The sequence below is a fragment of the Aythya ferina genome (assembly GCF_964211825.1).
Source record: "Aythya ferina genome assembly, chromosome: 5".
In the NCBI taxonomy this organism is placed as follows: Eukaryota; Metazoa; Chordata; class Aves; order Anseriformes; family Anatidae; genus Aythya; species Aythya ferina.
In genome coordinates this window covers 9,499,929-9,518,005 of record NC_140301.1, presented here as the reverse complement: position 1 = coordinate 9,518,005, position 18,077 = coordinate 9,499,929, and the positions used below count along the sequence as shown (strand labels likewise).

General features: G+C 41.0%; 1 long non-coding RNA gene across 1 annotated transcript in view; it reads left to right on the top strand.

The window, feature by feature from the left end:
- Positions 1–2,911: 2,911 nt before the first annotated feature.
- LOC311437230 overlaps positions 2,912–18,077 on the top strand; it is an 87,875-nt gene continuing 72,709 nt past the window's right edge. The window contains exon 1 of the long non-coding RNA XR_014693377.1: positions 2,912–3,103. This is a non-coding gene — a long non-coding RNA (uncharacterized lncRNA). The remainder of the gene's footprint in view (positions 3,104–18,077) is intronic.

Sequence of the window (18,077 nt, the reverse complement as noted above, 5' to 3'; positions counted from 1 at the left end):
ATGGACTTCTTGTAGAAAGAGACTGTGTGTGCAGTCATAGCCCTGGGGTGAGGGTCAATTGTAGAGATGCTCACAGGAGATGCAGTAGCCTGGGGTGGCCTTTGGCTATTAAAGTCCTTCTTTTCAGCCTTGCCTTGGCTGGGGATAGATGCACACCACCACACCTATTTAATTTATCCATAAACTGAGGTGGTCTTGCTGTGTTGATTGTACCCAGCAAGTTAGTAGGCATCCAGAGCTGATGTTTTGCCTGATCCTGTCCATCCCTTCAGGAGAAGGAGAAGTACACGGACAGCCACCCTCAGCTCCTGGTGCAGAGTCAAAGCAAATCCAGCCTGTGGCTGGATCTGACTTTCCCCTCTGTCTGTGTGTTCTGCAGAGTATGGACATTTTTTGCAGTTAATTTCAGCAAGATTGAGTATAAAGGGAGGGATGGCCAAGCCTGTTGCTGCTGAAGAGCGTGAGTTCAAAAAAGACCATGCAAAGATATTTCTCAAAAGGCAATGCTCTGTCTATAGCTGAAAAACTTTTAGATCCCAGAAGTTCTTAAAAAGTGAAGAACACATTTGTGAGGTCTATCCAGGCCATTGAGGAAGCTGGGCTATTAATTAAAGACATGTTTGTTGCCACAGCAACTGTTTGTGTGCTGGAACCCGCAGTTAGCGCGATGGAGGGACCAGATGAGAGAGCAATAAACCAACTTGTGTTCAATCAAAGCGAGCCGTTATAGGTAGTGCTCTGTAAACTCATCTGACCGCCCTACAGTAATTTGTTTATCTAAGTGTACCCCATCACTGGTTAATATTTCTCTTTTGTACAGAACATGTCTTAAGGTGTGTCCACTTTCAAAAAAGCATTAACTTTCACTTGCCAGGTTTTCTTCTGCTTTTTTTTTTCCTTCTTCTTCCTCTCCGTATAACTGCAAGAGCATGGACGTTTGCTGCAGGTTTGGGATTTTGATTCATACCTACAGAGCCTGATTAATAAATGTCTTCGGCAATGGTAAAAGCCATGCCATTACAATGGCAAGGTTCTGGGGTCAAACATCAACCCAGGCTGGCAGGAGGCCGATTTAATGGGGTATGGATGCAGGCATGTAGGGCTAAGTGAGCAGAGCGTCTGCGTGCCTCTTCCTGTGCACCACGGCTCAGTGACGACAACGACGACACATGAATTCATGAAAAGCTGTAAAGAAATGAACTTGTGGGTATTTCCTCTTAAAAGTGGGCCACTAAACTGCATCTCGTGTAGTATGGCAGCAACAGTCTAAAGTTGAAAAGGGTGAAAAACTGTTTGTGGTTTGTAGGGCCTGGGATGGAAAATAGTAATAAAAAAGCAGCAATCTGGGTCAGGAGATTTCTGTGCCAGTCATGTTATAAGAGCAAATGTAAGTGAAAGATCACCGTAACATCTATTCTAGGAAAAGAAGTATATTGTAGCACATTATTACTGGCTTGAGAACATTATTAAGATGGTCTGTTTGCCATTAAAAAGTACTGCTAATTAGCAGTTGGGCCAACCGTGCTGTCACCCAATGACAAATAAAGCTGCCTGTTGGCTAATACGGGCTCCGCACACAGGAATTTGGGTTTGATTCCAGGAAGCTTTTCCAAGTAGTAATATTCCTATTATCATAAATGTAGGCCTACAGAGATCTCTTTTGATTTGTGTTTTTTAATTGTGGTTTTTTTTTGTTTTTAAATAGTCTTTTGAGAAGAAAAGTATTTTGGAGTGATAGTGTTCTGCACAGGAAGTAGGCAAAAGTCAATGGACAATAAACTGGAAATCAAGTTAGAAATGTTAGCTGTATGTTTAGGACGCTATAGCCCTCTGATATATTTTCAGCATATATCAGTATTGTATTGGTATTGTTCAGAAAAGACTACATTCCACTTTAAATAAAGGAGAGCTTAAAAATACAATTTCTAAAGGAGATATATCCCTTTAAATCAGTACCAAAGCACTTGTTATTCTCTTGATGATATCCTCATCTGGGAATAACTGAAATTGTATTTCCTGGGAAAATATGATAGTTTTATATTTTTCCTGTGGAAACCCCTGTGAAATGGAAATTTAATTTAGCCAGGACAGCCCAAGGAAGCAGCTTGATACCTTCAAGTTTCCATATAACCCTTCTGCTAAAGACTGAACAAGAAATCCAACTCGAGCATTTAGATTTTCCTCTCAAGGCTGTTTGCAGCTGGATGGGCATCCAGGGCTGAATTACACGTGTCAGGAACGTGGAGATCCTGGTTCTGCAATACGATTCTCACAGTTGTCAAAACCTGTTGCTGCACAGGTTAATGGAGCGAGGCCACGAGTGCATTCACCTTTGTAGCCAACTCTGTCTTGGCTTTTTTCTGTGAGCAGAGGTATGAGAAGAGTTAGACTGATAATATCTAAGCATCTGTTAGATTCTTCTGTCTGGATTGATAATATTTAAGCACTTGTTAGATTCTTTCATCGTATTAAATTCACTTAGCCACAATTATTTATTAGCAATTATTTCATTTAAAAGCTTTGCTTTAGAGACTCCATTAAAGCACGAGGAAAATCCTGCTATTAATTCAATGACTGCAGTGTCTCATGATAGCTCATATTTGGATAGTTATAATAATTATGGGATTTCCTTATTTTCTGGCAAATTAACCTTCAGAGCTTGAATTTGCTAAGTCCTTTTGCTTTCTATCCAGTTTAGCCTATGAGGCCAGTTAGATATTAATATAAAAAGAACATGTTTGAACTGAGACATCTGCCAAGGCTTGGTGCCCACATGCCATCCACGTGGGATGGCATCATATTGCACAACCACTGACAGCATACGTTGGGTGTAAACCGCTCGCCTCAAGGCCACATTTGACAGAACTTAATGACTAACTAGCGTTTCAAAAGTGATTAGCACCAAAAACTTTCTCACTGTGACGGATTTGTCGGTAGATTTTCAGATAGCTGGGGGCGATTACTTGCAAGAAATGCTTTTTATGGACTTCAATGCTGCTTGCTAATGATGTCTACTGATGGCAGGACTTCAAGGCTTTTGAGAAGAGAAGAGATGTCCAGAGAAGAAAATGTATAATATATGAAATCATTGGAAATGTGTAAGGTGAAGAATTTCTGAAGAGTTATGTTTTACCATTATATTTTAGGTTGTTAGCATCCTTTACCCGAAGTTGTGGTGTTTCTCAGGTGATAGCATATGAAAGGAGAGTATTTTCCATCAGGTATTTGTTTGAAATTGTGTCCTGTCTCAGGCTGTGTGCTTTTGTTCATTTCAGTGAGATCCTTTAAGTACTTTTGTTACCTATTTTGACATCTTTTGGGGGGTGGGGTAAGTAATTGGTTGTATTTGTCTTATTTGTTCAATAAATGTCATCATGTAGGGCTGATTTTTCAGACTTTTCTGTAGTGGACTTCTTTCTTCCATTAAACCAAGCTCTACCTGTAAACCCTTTTTCAGTCTGAAAAGGGAGATAATGGCTTCGTTGTAAATAGATTTTTAGTGTGTTGGTAATATTTGAAACCTTATATTAATTTTTACATAGATTCTTCAAAATTTTAAGTCATATTCCAGCTTGCAAGACCTTTTTCTAGTAAATAGTTCCACGCTGGGGAGTGTGTTGTGTGGGAAGAGGCAGCTTTGCTTAGTAGAATTGCATATATGCAACTATATTGGGGGTTTATACTGAGTAAAACAAACTCCACAATCAAAACTTTGCATGACATTCTTATGCATCAATTTGAAATATCCCTCTAGATCACAGCTCCTAAACTAACTTAGCTCATTTGTAACTATTAGGATATATCAAGTATCAGTCTTGATATGTGTTCAAGTCTTGAGGGTCTGATTTTGGGCAGAGGGTTATTGTCAGAAGAGGCAGCCCATTGCATTTTAAAAGATGCTAAGAATTTTAAGATCAACCTTACTCTTTAGTAAAGCAGAGTCTCCTTTTCAACAAATGGGAGAAAAGTATCAACTTCTGTTTAAAAAAGAAAAAAAATTGTGATAGTCTTTCTGCAAGACAGTATCTACAAAAATGGCGAGCTCTAACCATGGACAGTGGACCGAACAGTTTACTGCAAAACTTCTAGAATATAACAGTTTTCAGTCCCAAATGCCTTCCTGGTTTTGCCCAATGATTTCTCTTAAAAAATATCCCTTTATGTTCTGTGGAAACATCCCTGTTAAAGTGGTTGGTTAGTCAGCCTTCACAAGCATGAAGAAATGCTCTGTGAACAGTTTCCATGATGCTTTCCTCTTGAGGCTGAGAAAGATTTTATTCTTCTTGCCTCTTTGATCCTAGCCTTCTTCATTAACAATAAATACATACTGGAAATCCCAAGCAGGGTCCGTAATATTCTTTAAGGAACTAACTATAACATATTCAGTAGTCCAGTTAATGATGAGTAGGTGACAGGTTGGGTTTTGGCAACTGCCCATTCAGGACTCAGCACTACCAGTGATCCGGGGCAACATCGTTAGATGTGGTGAAAGAAGAGGGCAGGTAATGGTGAAAATGGCCCCATGCTTATTGTGAAACAGAAGGACAAGGAGAGCCCACAGAAAATCCAAACATGAAGTATGTTGTAAAAGGTGCACGCAGATAAATGCATAAACCAGTAAATGAGTAAATAATAAATGCATAAACCAGTAAAAACAGGAGATGTTCTTGGATGGTCAGATGGTCTGCTTGAGACACACTTGAATTAATGGGACCCGAATCTGATTGAGGAAGATGATGTGTGGCACAAAGCTGGCCAGATGGTGCCCTCTTTGCCCAGCCCCTCCTCCTTCCTTGCTACCATTAGGTAGTCACAGTGACTCTTGAACAGATATCTAGGACCAAACACAAACAAAAATTAATCCAAGATAAGGGTGTGCTGAAGTGGCTTTCTCTTTGTTGTAGAAAATTTGCTTTTGCAAGAAATAATGTAACTTTATTCCTTAAGTCCATAAAATGAAGGCAGACAAGTGCATCCTGAAATTCTGCATTCTCCTTTCCTTATGATAGAGAAATTCAGGGTCTTGGAGATAAATTCCTTGTCTTGTATGATAATCCTCATGTAGCACTGGAGAGTTATAGTCTTGAGACACCAACTTCTCCCTGAATCTGACAAAGAGATTTTACCTATTTTGTGTCTTTTTGTCCTGAATGAGGAACAGTGCACTTCATAATCAAGTCAAACAGCGTCCAGACAGCATCTTCTAGTACCCGAGCTGGCGCACGTGCACAGGCTGCTACTACAGAAGTCTGAGTATGCTTCTGTTCTTATGAATCTTTTGCTATGATTTTCCTTTGTGACAGCTCCAAAGTTTCTGTTTTTTCACGTGTGAATACTGGCAGCTAGTCTTGCCTGTCATCCTGCTCTGAAAGTAAAAAATTATTTTTTCTGGATGGGAGACATTTCCCATTGGAGTAAGCGCTGGTTTCAGATGACAGAAGTCATACCTCTCCGAGGCAGCCAAGCATCTTGTAGTCTGATGCTCGATCATCAGACCATGAATATTCTTGCTAGCTTCAGCTGAGTTGGTCTGTTGAATACTTTTGTCATGAGTAACAGGTCCAAATCCTGACCCTTGATCACAGACTGATCGTTAGTACTGACAAGAGGTTGAGTTTTCCATTCCTAAGTGGCCTAAAAAAATTGTAGTTTCTGCACTCTGGTGCTTGAGTTAAATGCTTGAGTCTGGGATTTGTCAATTATTGTAATCATGAGAGTCATTCGGGAAGATAATATCAGCTCAGGCTTAACGTTGGACATTGACTTGCTGGTGCTGCTCCAAATGCCTAGGTCTATGCAGACATCTAATTCAGCTTTCAAAATTAAGTTGTTCTTGTGGCTGTAGAGTTTGAATATTATTCATAAAAAGTGACAGCCTCTCTTAAGCCTCTCTTAATAGGGTTATAAAAATACGGATTGCATATTTTTCTCTAAATGCTTCTTTTCTTGCAGGACGTTCCTCTATTTGGCATATACTGTTTTCACCAAAAAGCGTTTACAGTGTGGCTGTCAGGTAAATAACTGTTCACTGCTGGAATATTTGAAAAACACTTCTTCCTGCTGATAATGCAGATAATGAAATCAAGTCTGTGAATGAACTGATTGTTTTGCTATATAGTAGGCAAGCGTTTCACTGCACCCTGACTGACTGATTTTTCAGCTCGCCACTCAATACATTCTGATACAGAACTGTGAAAAAGTCATTGGTGGATTTAAGTCAGGTATTAAAGCAGGTGGCTGAAAAGGAAATGGAAACTCGTTTGTTGAGAAACAGCAAACTTCTGGAGCGCAAAATGCATTCAAAATCCAAGGTGTGTCACTAAGAAGTCGCTGTTAAACTTACAGGTTACTATCTTTCCCTTATGGTGGACTTTGTCTTTGCTTAAGAGGCTCCTCTTTAATGATTACTTTTTCCTCAGAAAGACACGCTTATTTATCTATACAAAGATCATTACAACCCAGTAATTTGGGGAACTGGAGGTATTGCTTATAGTTTCAAAATAGCTTATTCCTCCGGGACACGAAGTCCTCCCCGCAGGACCGCTCTTCCCTGGCGGCGCCGGGTCGCGTGAGGCTTCCAGCCAGGGGTGCCCGCCGGCACAGCCAAGTCTCAGCGCTCCCCCCACGTCCCCTCCTGCATGCTCGGGTGCTTTTGGGTGCACGGGGCCAGAGATGTGGAAAGCCAGTTGCATGCTTGCTGAGCAGGGTCACTCGGGCTGCACGGGGGCTGCTCTTGTTGCATACCTGCTTACAGAGAAAAACGCAGAGCTGGCACCGAGAATAGGATCCTATTCTTCAGTGGCAGTGAGCTGGCGAGCTGTATTAAAATAAGTTTTAGTCTGGAACATCGGATTTCAAATAACTGGGGTGTTCTCAAAAAAAAAAAAAAAAAAAAAATCAGCTGAGGATGACTTTCAGTCCAAAATGCACTCTGTGAACTGTGGTGTCTGTACAGGCAGTGCTGGGTTGCAATTAGGAAAACTCAGTGTGCAACTCTTGGGGGGAAAAAAAAAAAAAAGATGAAGTCTCAGCTGTGCCTTTCAGCACTTCCCAAAGAGGGAGAAATAGTGGACAGGAAAGTAGCTTGCTATTTATTTATCTATCCAGGGTAGTGATTTCTTTTCCAGTAATGACACAGATATGGTGCAGAAGGATGTTTTTCTCCCAATATGGGTCAAAATAAGTTATCAGGTATTGCAGGCAAGCCCGTGGGCCAAGGAGCCCCTGCAGTAGCTCCTGTAGCAGGTACGAGCTGGATGGAGGCACTGACCCTATTGCAAAACAGGAGAAGTCAGGAAGGCTGCGGTGCTCCTGGTGACTGGGCAGTGCTGTCACTGAGGAGATAAGGCTGTCCTTTGGATCATCGGTCTTCCACCTAGACACTGTGGCAAATACTCCTTAAAAGGTGGGACTAGGGGACATCCCATCCTGTTTCGGATCACTCCCCAGTTACCACATTGGGATGTTTTATCTGTGATTGTTCTGTTGTGTTCAGGAAGTGCAGACAGTCCTGAGGTTTCAGAGCAAGTTTCCAAAATTGGTCTGAGAGAATTGTTCGTTTTTTTTGTTTTGTTTTGTTTTTCCAGTTTTGCCAACAAGAGTGTGAGAGAGGGTGGGAGAGCAAGGCAGAGAGAAGGGAGCCAAAGGAAGGCACAGCTGGGGAACTGGATACTGCGTTGGCTGTTTCAGATTCTTACAGGGCTTGGCAAGGAAGAGCAGAGTATTAATGAAATAAGAAAAGTTATTTCATTTGAATATAGAAGTAGCTTTGCAAATGAAGACTGCTAGCTGGCTTTTTGTTACATTAACTATACAAGTTTTACTACCTGTTAGCAAAGGATGTAGAGACTGACAGCAGGATGAGCCAACTGAGCCCAGAGCATCTCATCAAAAGGCAGCAGACAAAGATTGAACGAAATTGCAGTGTTGTGCCCTAGCTTGTTTTAAAATGAGGATAACGTGCAGCAAAAGTAGAACACCACGTATGCTGAGTTACTGAGCTGGTCAAAAAGCACTCAAGGAAGTATGTCGCCACTGGGAAGGAAGCAGAGAGCGGAGATCTTGCTGCAGGTGATTTAAGGATAAGGAAGCACAGAGTGCACTTGAAAAGGATAAAAAAGCAGTGTGTGCTTCGCTATTTCTGTGCTGGTAAAAGCCTCAGAAACCAAAGTAACCTCAACACTGCTCTTCAATTGTTAATAAGCAGTAAGAATACTGCTTCAGATCTGCAAAAAGCATTTAGAAACAGTTTCACGACAAACATAGGAATACAAAAATGATGTACATTTGAGGATCACATATAATGAAATCCTGTAGTGTGTGTGGACTGCTTTAATGAGTGTCCCCACTTAGCGTAAAGCTGAGGATCACAACACGCCTTCACGTACCCCTGCATTATCATACTAAAGGAGGAGGGAAAATTCAGACAGTTCCTGAGGAACAAAGTGGCTTAACAGTGAATAGACCTGGCATCTTTCATTGAATTACAGGCTTCGTGTACTCCAGTGAAATAGTGCTGTGCAAAGTACATTTTCCCTGCATATTTCATAGAAAACCCAATCAAACCAAATCAAAGGAAGAGATTTTTTAGCAAGACCTTGAGATCAACTGTTGATCTTTTATTGTTTTTATTTATTTACTTTTTCTATTGCTTTCACTTTTCTTTCTGAACGTACTTCTTAAGGGATCTCTTCATCATGTTTTGCCTGTCTAATTTCACTCTCCTTATGTACTCACATCCTTATCTTGATACAGGTTGCTGAGTGAGCAGCAATACCACATTACGAAAAGGGTTTGTGTATTGTTCTGCAAAAAAAATAGCTTCTCGTGATCTGCAAACATACTCTGATGTTCTGTATCATCTTTCTAATCCCCAAATTAATAGCCCTTCTTTATTATTTTTTTCCTAACCTTAAATAAAGAGCTAGTCATGGTTACACATAGTCCAGAAAAAAAATTTTTTTGAAAAGAAACCAAGTTTGTCTGCAACTTGGCAATATATTTCTCTTGAAAGGCCCAGGAGGAGAGCTGGCCTGGTCTGGTCTTGCCTCTAACACGTGTGGGGTGAGGAGGAGCAGAGTCACACCACTTCTCTGTAGGTCTGTGCCCAGTGGACCTTCTCTTGCATCCGAGGCCCTGCAGCACTTATTGCTTTGCTATAATTCCTGAATTAATTTAAACAGTGCCAAATGAGCTCTTGTACGCACCTTTGTTTGGGCCATCTTTAGGGCTGCAGAAAGCTGCTCTCTTTTTTCATCCCTGAAGGGCCAAAAAGCAGAGAGAGAGACTTCTGGAGGGTACCAAAAAATAATGTGACGTGAAGCAAGCGGTAGCAATTGGAGAAAATGTGTTTGGGTTAATGGAAAATAGAGAGAGCCCCTGGACAGCAGATAGCAGCTGCCTTCATGTGCCACGCCACGTTAGCCTGTGCTTGTAAGAGCTGAGCCTGTGCTCTGCTCCTCCTGTCAAGCTGCACGTGTGATGTGCTGCCGCACTCATCGCTTTGAAATCAGGAAGAGGGACGTCACAGCAGCATGGAGAGCTGTAAGAAAGCCTCTGCAGTTTGCTTATGTGAACAATTACTCCTCCAGCTGTTTGTCCTTTCTGGTAAATCACTCCGCTCTTCGTGTGCTATCGACTGCAGGATAGCAGGGCTGCTTATTTTAACTTGTTTGGGGATGAGAGATGTGACTTAGGGGTAGCTTAAAGAAATGTGCACCCTGCTTTTTTGGGGTGGAGGGTGCAGGCGGGGAAGCAGAAAGGCTGCGTGTCAGACACCAACTCGGGGTGCTCTGGCAAAGGACTCCAGCTCATGGCAGCGTCGGGCAGTCTTGGTAGGATGAGCGAGAGCAATACCTCAGGGTAGCCCCAGCTAGCATGAGCCATAGGGAAGGAAAGGCCCTCTCAGCTGGATGCACATGTCAGCTGTCCTTTTTATTTCCTTTTGCAGTACATGAACAAAAGCTCCCTTTTCAAAAATGAGCGTGCTGGTGAGGCCCTGGAGAAGTGTTTGCAGGGTACCGGGGCCGTGCCTGTGGCAGTAGCAGGGGTGTAACTGGGGCTCTGCAAATCCCCCCAGCGGGTGGGAGATGGGGGCTGGGATCAAGCTCTGCATGAAAAATCCCCGTGTGAAGTAAAGACAATTACAGCAAAAATTAGGGCTCAGTTCTGAATTAGCTCCCAGAGCTGCTAACTTCCCTCCTGGCTGCCTGCTCGAGCAGTTCTCTCCCAAGTAATGGAAAAAGAAGAGATCGTGTTACTGTTTAGGTGGCTTCCTGAATCACAGAGGTTTTGCATCATCATTTATTGGCAATAAGTTTCTTGTATTCCGGCAAATGTCCCCAAGTATCATATTGCATGTGACCATATCTTCTTATAAAAAAAAAAAAAAAAATGTAAACCTCACAGCTACCTGGTTCCCCCCCTTCTGTTTTGTTCCTTTGTGTGAGGGTGTGTGTGTGCATATATATCAAGTACCCACCTGTATGGATGTTTGTGAAGTAGAGGGGCCATGCAGATTTGGTGTGTTTCTTCTTCTGTTAATAGTGTTTGTTTGGGAACTTTTGTTGTTGTTGCTTCTCTACTTTTCTCATTTTTGATTTCTTTGTGTGGTTTTGTTTATATACCACAATTCTTTGGGGGCAGTTCTTAGTGTACACTGTAGAGGTGGAACAATATTCTCATCCAGGCTGGGTCATGTTTTCATCCAAAATCTTGACTCATGTTGAACAATTTTGGAAATCTAACCCCTGAAGTTAAGCTGGGAAAATAAAAATGTAGTGATAGCATGTGGTCCATGACCGGTGCTAAATTAGGCATTGAAATTTAAGGACGTTGGAAGTCAAGTTAGGTTCACTGACAGATTCTGGATCTAAATGTTGGCTACATACGAAGACCTACAGTGGAGAAGTTGCAGTTTTAAATGCAGAATATTCTGTCCAGGAAAGATGAGGTTTTATTCCTCATATGAGAGATGGTGGATTTGATACACATCTTTTCAAGAAGAAAAATGTTTCCTTTATCTTCTTTTCTCTAAGTGGAAACAAGACGTCTCTCTTTGGTGCATGTTGGCTCCGTGGTGCCTTGATAGACAAACAGCTGGAAAATGAGAGCTGGAATAAATCTTCTGCAGCCTTGAGAATGGATCAGTTACTTTGCTCCTACTTTATAATTCTTTTGAATTTGTGACAGGCTAACCAAAAAATTCAGGGTAAGTTGCTTGCTGTCAGGAGTCAGAGAACTTCGCGCCACAAGAATCTTGGACGTGGGGTTGTTTTGGACATGACTTGTTTTTCAGCCTTCTGTTTGGTTGGTTGGCTTTCTAAATTTGCAACTGACCTTGTTGCTGCCTCCCCTCTAGTCATGGTTCCCCCAGCATATAATAGCAGTCTGCAGAAATTTGGATAATCTGTTTACTACGACTGTTTGGGTTTTTCCCTGCGTGGTTCAAAGCCTGGTTGTTTTGGTGGGCATTTGTTTTCGTTTTTTGTGTATTTTGATGTTTTATTTCTGGTGTTGTTTTGCGCAGTAACATCTGTGAACCAGCAGCTCTCTGTTGCTTTTCATTTGGAGGAAAGAAGGAAAAAGCAAACCAGAGGCAGCTGTTTCTCTGGTTTTATTTTCCAAATAGTGTTTGAGTGCGGGTTAAGACTTGGAAACAGGGCTTCCGATCCGATGCTCGCTCCTGCTGACTGGCTGCACAGCTCTGGGTTGGTAATTCAGTCTTTCGTGTCCCTTTTCCATAGGGAGGGCAGCAAAAAGTGTTGTGGTTTTTTTTGGTTGGTTGGTTTTGTTTTTAATAATAAAAAAAAAAAAAGACCAGATGTGCAAATGGAGATGTAGGAAAATGCACAATCAATCAGCTTTTTAACAGGTAGCCAAAGGTTGTTGTTCACTTAAGTGGTGCTGCACAGGGAAACACTTGCACATGTGTCCAGGTCCCACTCATAATGCAAAAACGCCCGTGTTGTTCTGTCCCTACTCCTTTTCTCAGCTCCATCTGTAGCTTTCCACAGGTATTTGGAGTTAGGACCTGAATATTCTTTACAGGCTGTGTAGCTTTGATTTAAAACTGTGGAACAAGCTGTAGGACACTCGGTTCTCAAAATACTACCTAATCTGGTATTTCAGTTATGCTAATGCAGATGAATACTCATGGAAGTGCTGTTGCTCTCGACTCCCACTGCATGCATTCAGCCTTTCTGAAATCATTTAGCAGAGTGTATGGTTCATTTTCACTTTTCTCCAGAAGGTGTGTTTGGTGACTAGGTACAGATCCATAACACAGAAACAGCTGATAACTGAAATGGCTGGAGGAGAAGTGAGAAAGGAATGATCTGGAAACGATAACAAAGGAATTAAAATTTAGTTGTATTGAAATCTTGGACTAATATTGGTTTAAAACAAGTGGCTGAGTCAGTCTTTTCCCACTGGGGCCATGAGTGAAATTTATAAAACTGGGTTTCCTCCGCTTTTGCATGATCCAAAGGAAACGAAGGCAGTGTGATTAAGCATCTTGCTTACATTTGAGTAGTAGCAAGAGTCACGGGAAGACTTGAACTTCACTTTCATGTTTATATCATAACATTTTTCTTTAAGAGTTGGGTAATTTAGAAGAAAGGGCTTAAGGACTGTATATAATATCTTGAGTATGACTGGGGTAAAACATGTATAAATGCGTGGGTGGGTACATCTCAAAAATAACACAGCGGAAAAAGACACAGTGCCGCTGAGCAGCATCTTTGAAAGGCAAGGCATGTTTCATGTGTCGAGATGATTTTTTAATGTAAGAGCATGGTTTGATTCCGAAGATGAACATGCTATGTTAGCAGTGATTTTTTGGCATGAGAAAAGCCTATTTTAACAGTCTTGATGTAACGAATGAGTCTTGGCATACGCAAGTGCATGTTTAGGTTTCCTTCTTCGTTTGTGCTTAATTTACATGAATGTGAATGTAACAGAAAAAAAGAAATTAATGTCTAACCATTTGAAAATGAATTACAAATGCTTAACCTTTTGCAACTCAAAATGTATTTTCCATGGTCACCTTTCTCCTGAATGCTCTTTGATTTTAATTTTGTTTTGTCTAAAGATTGTGCTGAGTTTAAGTACAGTTTTTACCTGAAGATTGTTTTGACTGTAAGTACAGCTAAACCCTTGAGAAAAATACGTGTATTTACTCGTCATCTTGAACACTTAGGGGCTACTGACAGTAGTTTCTCAGTGCAAGAGCAAAGTTCATAAGGAGTCTCAGAGACACTGGAAAGGGCTGCTGTGGGTGGGGGGGGGGAGGCATGGATGCAAGGTGAAGTTTGTCCATGTTTATCTGGTACTTGTTGGCACAGTGTGCTGTGTTGATACACCAAGCACAGCAGCTGTGTGTAGAGCTAGCTGCAAAGCACCTGGCTCCAGAGTGCTCCATAGCTGCTGTGGCACACAAGAGAGTGCTTCTGTACTGTTGAGGGTGTTTGTGTTTGTTGTGTTGTGGTTTTTTTTTTCTATCTGCTTCACTACAAAGCTTTGCTGCCCCAAAGGATGATGTGGCAGACAGTGTAGTTGCTCCCAGGACAAAACTTGGGAGGAACCAACCCGGGAACTTGGCAGGAAAGCCAGGGCTGGGCACACAGGACGGTTTGATCTTGCATCTTATGGCCTCAGGACAAGGTGGAGGGACTGAAGGGCTGGGCCAGACACCAGAAGCCTCCTTGTTGGTGCACTTCGCATGTTGTGCTAGCTGAATTCCCATAATATTTCCAGTTGTTAGCAGAGGAGAAAACCTCTTCAGCTCAAATTCACTGCCTAATACCTACTGACTCTTTATTTCTCTTCTGTAGCAATACAGTCAGGCTCTCCTCAATCACAGCCCACACTCTGTCTGGACGCAGACAGAACTTCCCCTTCCTACACTGAAGACGCCTGTTATGTGGCAAAATTTAAACTAGGAAAAATACATTTCATATATTAAAGTGATCGCTCGTTTCTTGGACAACCAATGTCTTTTTCTATACACTTAGCTGAAGTACACATTACTGAAGGTGGGTTTTGTATTGTTTTTTGGGGGGAGTTTTGTTGTTGTTGTTTTGTATTTTTGGGGGGTGTGGGAGGCTAGGATTTGGGGGAGTAGTTTTTAAAAATGGATACTCAATGGCATCAGGAGGACTGGGGAAGGAGAGCCTCCATCACTGCTCCTCAAACTGAGCACGTACAGTCCTGTCACTTTCAAATACTTCAAGCTCTTGACAGCCTTGAAAAATGTGTGATGTGATGGGACTTCCCAATAATTGAGGTGTTATATGACGGGACTTTCCAATAATTGAGTCACAGGGTGAATGTTATACATAAGGAAGTGGAGATGAAGGATCGTTTTAGCGAGGTGAGGGTTGGTCTATTCTCCCACATGCCTGGAGATAGGACGAGGGGGAATGGGCTAAAGTTGCACCAGGGGAGGTTTAGGTTGGATATTAGGAAGAACTTCTTTACCAAAAGGGTTGTTAGGCATTGGAATGGGCTGCCCAGGGAAGTGGTGGAGTCACCATCCCTGGAGGGCTTTAAAAGACGTTTAGATTTAGGGCTTAGTGATACGGTTTAGTAGAGGACTCGTTAGTGTTAGGTCAGAGGCTGGACTCGGTGATCTCAGAGGTCTCTTCCAACCTAGAGGATTCTGCGATTCTGTGTGATCCTGTGATTTTATCTGAGTTAAATACAAACCCTTATGGCATATGACAAGAAAGCTGTGAAATGGAGGAGTAAAATCATTGCCTTAAAATAATGGGGCTTTGCTCCCATTTCTTGGCACACTCAATCTCTCACTCTATTTTCAGTAAGATTACCTTCAAGGTATATTTTATAAGCGATGTTTTGGCTGGGATGCAACCCCCAAAATATTAATTTCTTGTCTTACCTCACTCCCACATACACAAGTGGAAATGGAGAAAAATGACCTCAGGTAGAGAGGAAGTTGTGCTTATGTTAGACTGAGCATAGCCAGCTGAGCTGCTGAGAGGCTCTGAGCTGGACAGGGGGTCTGTTCTCCCACAAAAGCCTCAAATCAAGGTCAGCCTTTGACATGTATGTATGAAAGGAAAATTATATGCATTATTTTTGTGATTCTCTGATGCTGTGTTCATCAATGTCTGCCATTTTATTTTCTTTTTTTCAATTTGTGCAAAATGTAAGAGGCATGATCAGTCATTTGACTCGTCCTAGAACACCAACATTCAACAGGTATTATATTCTACTTGAAAGTTAATTAGTGGGTCAAGAAATTCTTCTAATGTAGCTTTTTTTTAACAGTATCTAAAAAAATGCAGTTTTAGAATGATACAAAATTTTAAAGTAACCTCATTGTCATAAGTGTTACCTACAGCAGTTACAGATTTCATAACTAAAAGGGTTGGCTATGTTCGTATTCCATTTTTTTCTAGAACCAAAAGCAGCATGATAACCTGAAGTTGAACTCTGAAATCAGGACATAATTAAATGCAACAGTAATCACCAAAATTAAATAACTCTGAGGTAATAAATGTCATTGGGAGTATATATCAGTATCTGTGATATTAGGAACATTATGTCCTAAACACTGATCTATCAGACACATTCTCATTGCACAGAGATAAGAGATAGCGTAACAAGCTTCTGATAACATAAAAAGGGCAGAGGTCAGTGGAGCTGTACAGGCACATGCCAGTATGCTATCTGCCTCTGTATCAGCATTAAATTAGTTGTCTGATAGTTCAGGAGGTAAGTGTGGCCACGTTTTGTTCAGATGTTCTATTATTAAATAGATAATTAAATAGAAAATGCTAAATCCCAAACCATGCCTGTGATATCAGGTGCTCTGTTGTTTGGAATAATTCAAGGCATGGATATATCATGTAAAAAATTCTCAGCAGCTTCCCACAATGTTACACAGAATTGATCAGTATTGAGGAAATACTTTTTTTTTTTTTGAAGGTTCACAAGCTGCTTGACACTGAGTGTAATTTTACTGCCATCTTGCACTGCAACAGCCCAATCCATTTTTTGCTGTCTGCCATCTCAACTCCTAAGTCAGTTTTTACAGGTATAGCAAATATTTCGGTAGGAACAGTTTTGTGCAAAGAAAAATGTAAAAGACTTGTCAAGACTGTGACTGGACTCCCTTGAATTTAAACAATTAATAAACAGAAGCCAGAAACAAGTTACGTTTTGGTAAGCAATAATTAGAATTTTGTCTAAAAGCCAACTGATGGGAACCTGTGCTAAAGTCATCCTTAAGATAACTCCCAGGTAAAACATAATTTTGATGCTCGGTGAAAGATTTCTTTGATTATTGCTGTCCTGTACTAAGTTGTCTGCAAGAGGACAGGCCATGCTTCCCTGCCCTAACTCTTCATCTGTTGGACTGGAATCAGAACCCATCTAGAGAGCTTTCCTTGTTGCACATCATCTGCCTGAGTTTGCCATGCGTGATGATGGGAAATGAAAGAAAAATGATTTCCTAAGGCAATCTTAGGAAGTGTTTGGAGGGGAAAAACATTATATATAAACATTTCAAATTGGAAAACTGTGATTGTATTATTCTCAAGATGCCTCAAAATGAGATACTGCTGCCCAATCTCATAAGCTCTGAGTTCTCCACGGCTTTAGTTCAAACTCTGTTTTCAGTTAAGTCTTGTGTGAATCAATAGGAAACATTTTGAAAACAATGGAATTGCTTTTTAATTCAACAGACTGCTGTGCCCAGTAGCCTACTTGATGCCACAGTAAGTGTCAGGATACATTACTTTGATTCATAGACAATGGTCTTTTAATTAACTACATAAGTTTCTATACATAAGAAACTACAAATCAAGGATTTCTCTTAATTTTAAGGAAATAAATTGCCAAAGAGCCACTGGCATTCCCACCAGGAGCACTTTGACAGTGGTGGTTATCGAGCTTTGAAGATGATTTTGTGGATGAACTACATTCATACTAATGCACGTTTCTCATACTGAACTTACACATATCATGTCTGCTATGTATTAATTCTAGATCTTTTTCATAAGCTATTTCAGTATGTTTTAATTTTTCAGTTTATGAAGCTCCTGGTATTAAATCTCCATGTACTAATTCATGCACCAAAAGGGAATGGAAATATTTGTGATGTTGTCTTTCTTCTGTTCCTGCTTTGTTGTACGTTCTGGTTCTCTTACCTTTCTCTCTACTCTTTTTTTGGGGGAGAGGAGCAGGACCTTATACAAGTTGTAAATTCTTTGAGGAAAAGGATTCGTATTATTTCTCAGAAAGGCAGAGCTTCACTCCTGATTATAATTATACAGGAATCGTGAGGGAATAAATGCCAAATAAGGGCCTCAGAACTGAGCATAATTCCGTGTTTTCAAGACTGCAAAGTAGTGTTGATGAGTTCAAAATTGCTTGTCAAGATAACATCACTGAAGGAGTTCTGACATAGTCACTGCTTTTAATTCATTAGAGTTCCTTTCCTTCCACCAACTCTGGCATCTGCCACAACTGTCTTACTGTTTGTTTCTCCTCTGTTTGTTTTTAAGAAAATGTGTAAATCCCACTGAAATCAGGGGTTCTGTAGATGGGCACTGAGATCCCATCTCAGCGTGCCCGAGCAAGAAACAGTGTCCTAAACTGTTAAAACAGAACAATCTGCAAATCTCATTTAATTTGCAGTGTTAGTGTTTCATCTGTATCTTGGATATCAGTATGATATCAGAAAACAGTATGCATGTCATTAGCCAGTATCTGAAGTATAGAAGGAAAATAGAGCCTCCAGAGTCCCTTACCCAGACTTTATGCAGAGAAAAAATGAAATTCTTTTTCAAGGAACTCAGTAGAGTCCTTGACCATGTAAACCTATTTCTGTATGGGATCCTTGGTGGCAGTGAGTGTGCATGTGTAGTTTTTGTGATATGTGTCATTTCCGTGAAGACATTTGTATGTCAAAAGAAAAGGTGGGATGAGGCAAAAGCACATTGCAAGGGGCTGTGATTAAAATCCCGTATGGAGGACTTAGGTCCTTATAAAATTTACAGGGTCTGGGTTTTAGGTGTTTTTGTTTTGTTTTATTTTTATTAATAAATTTT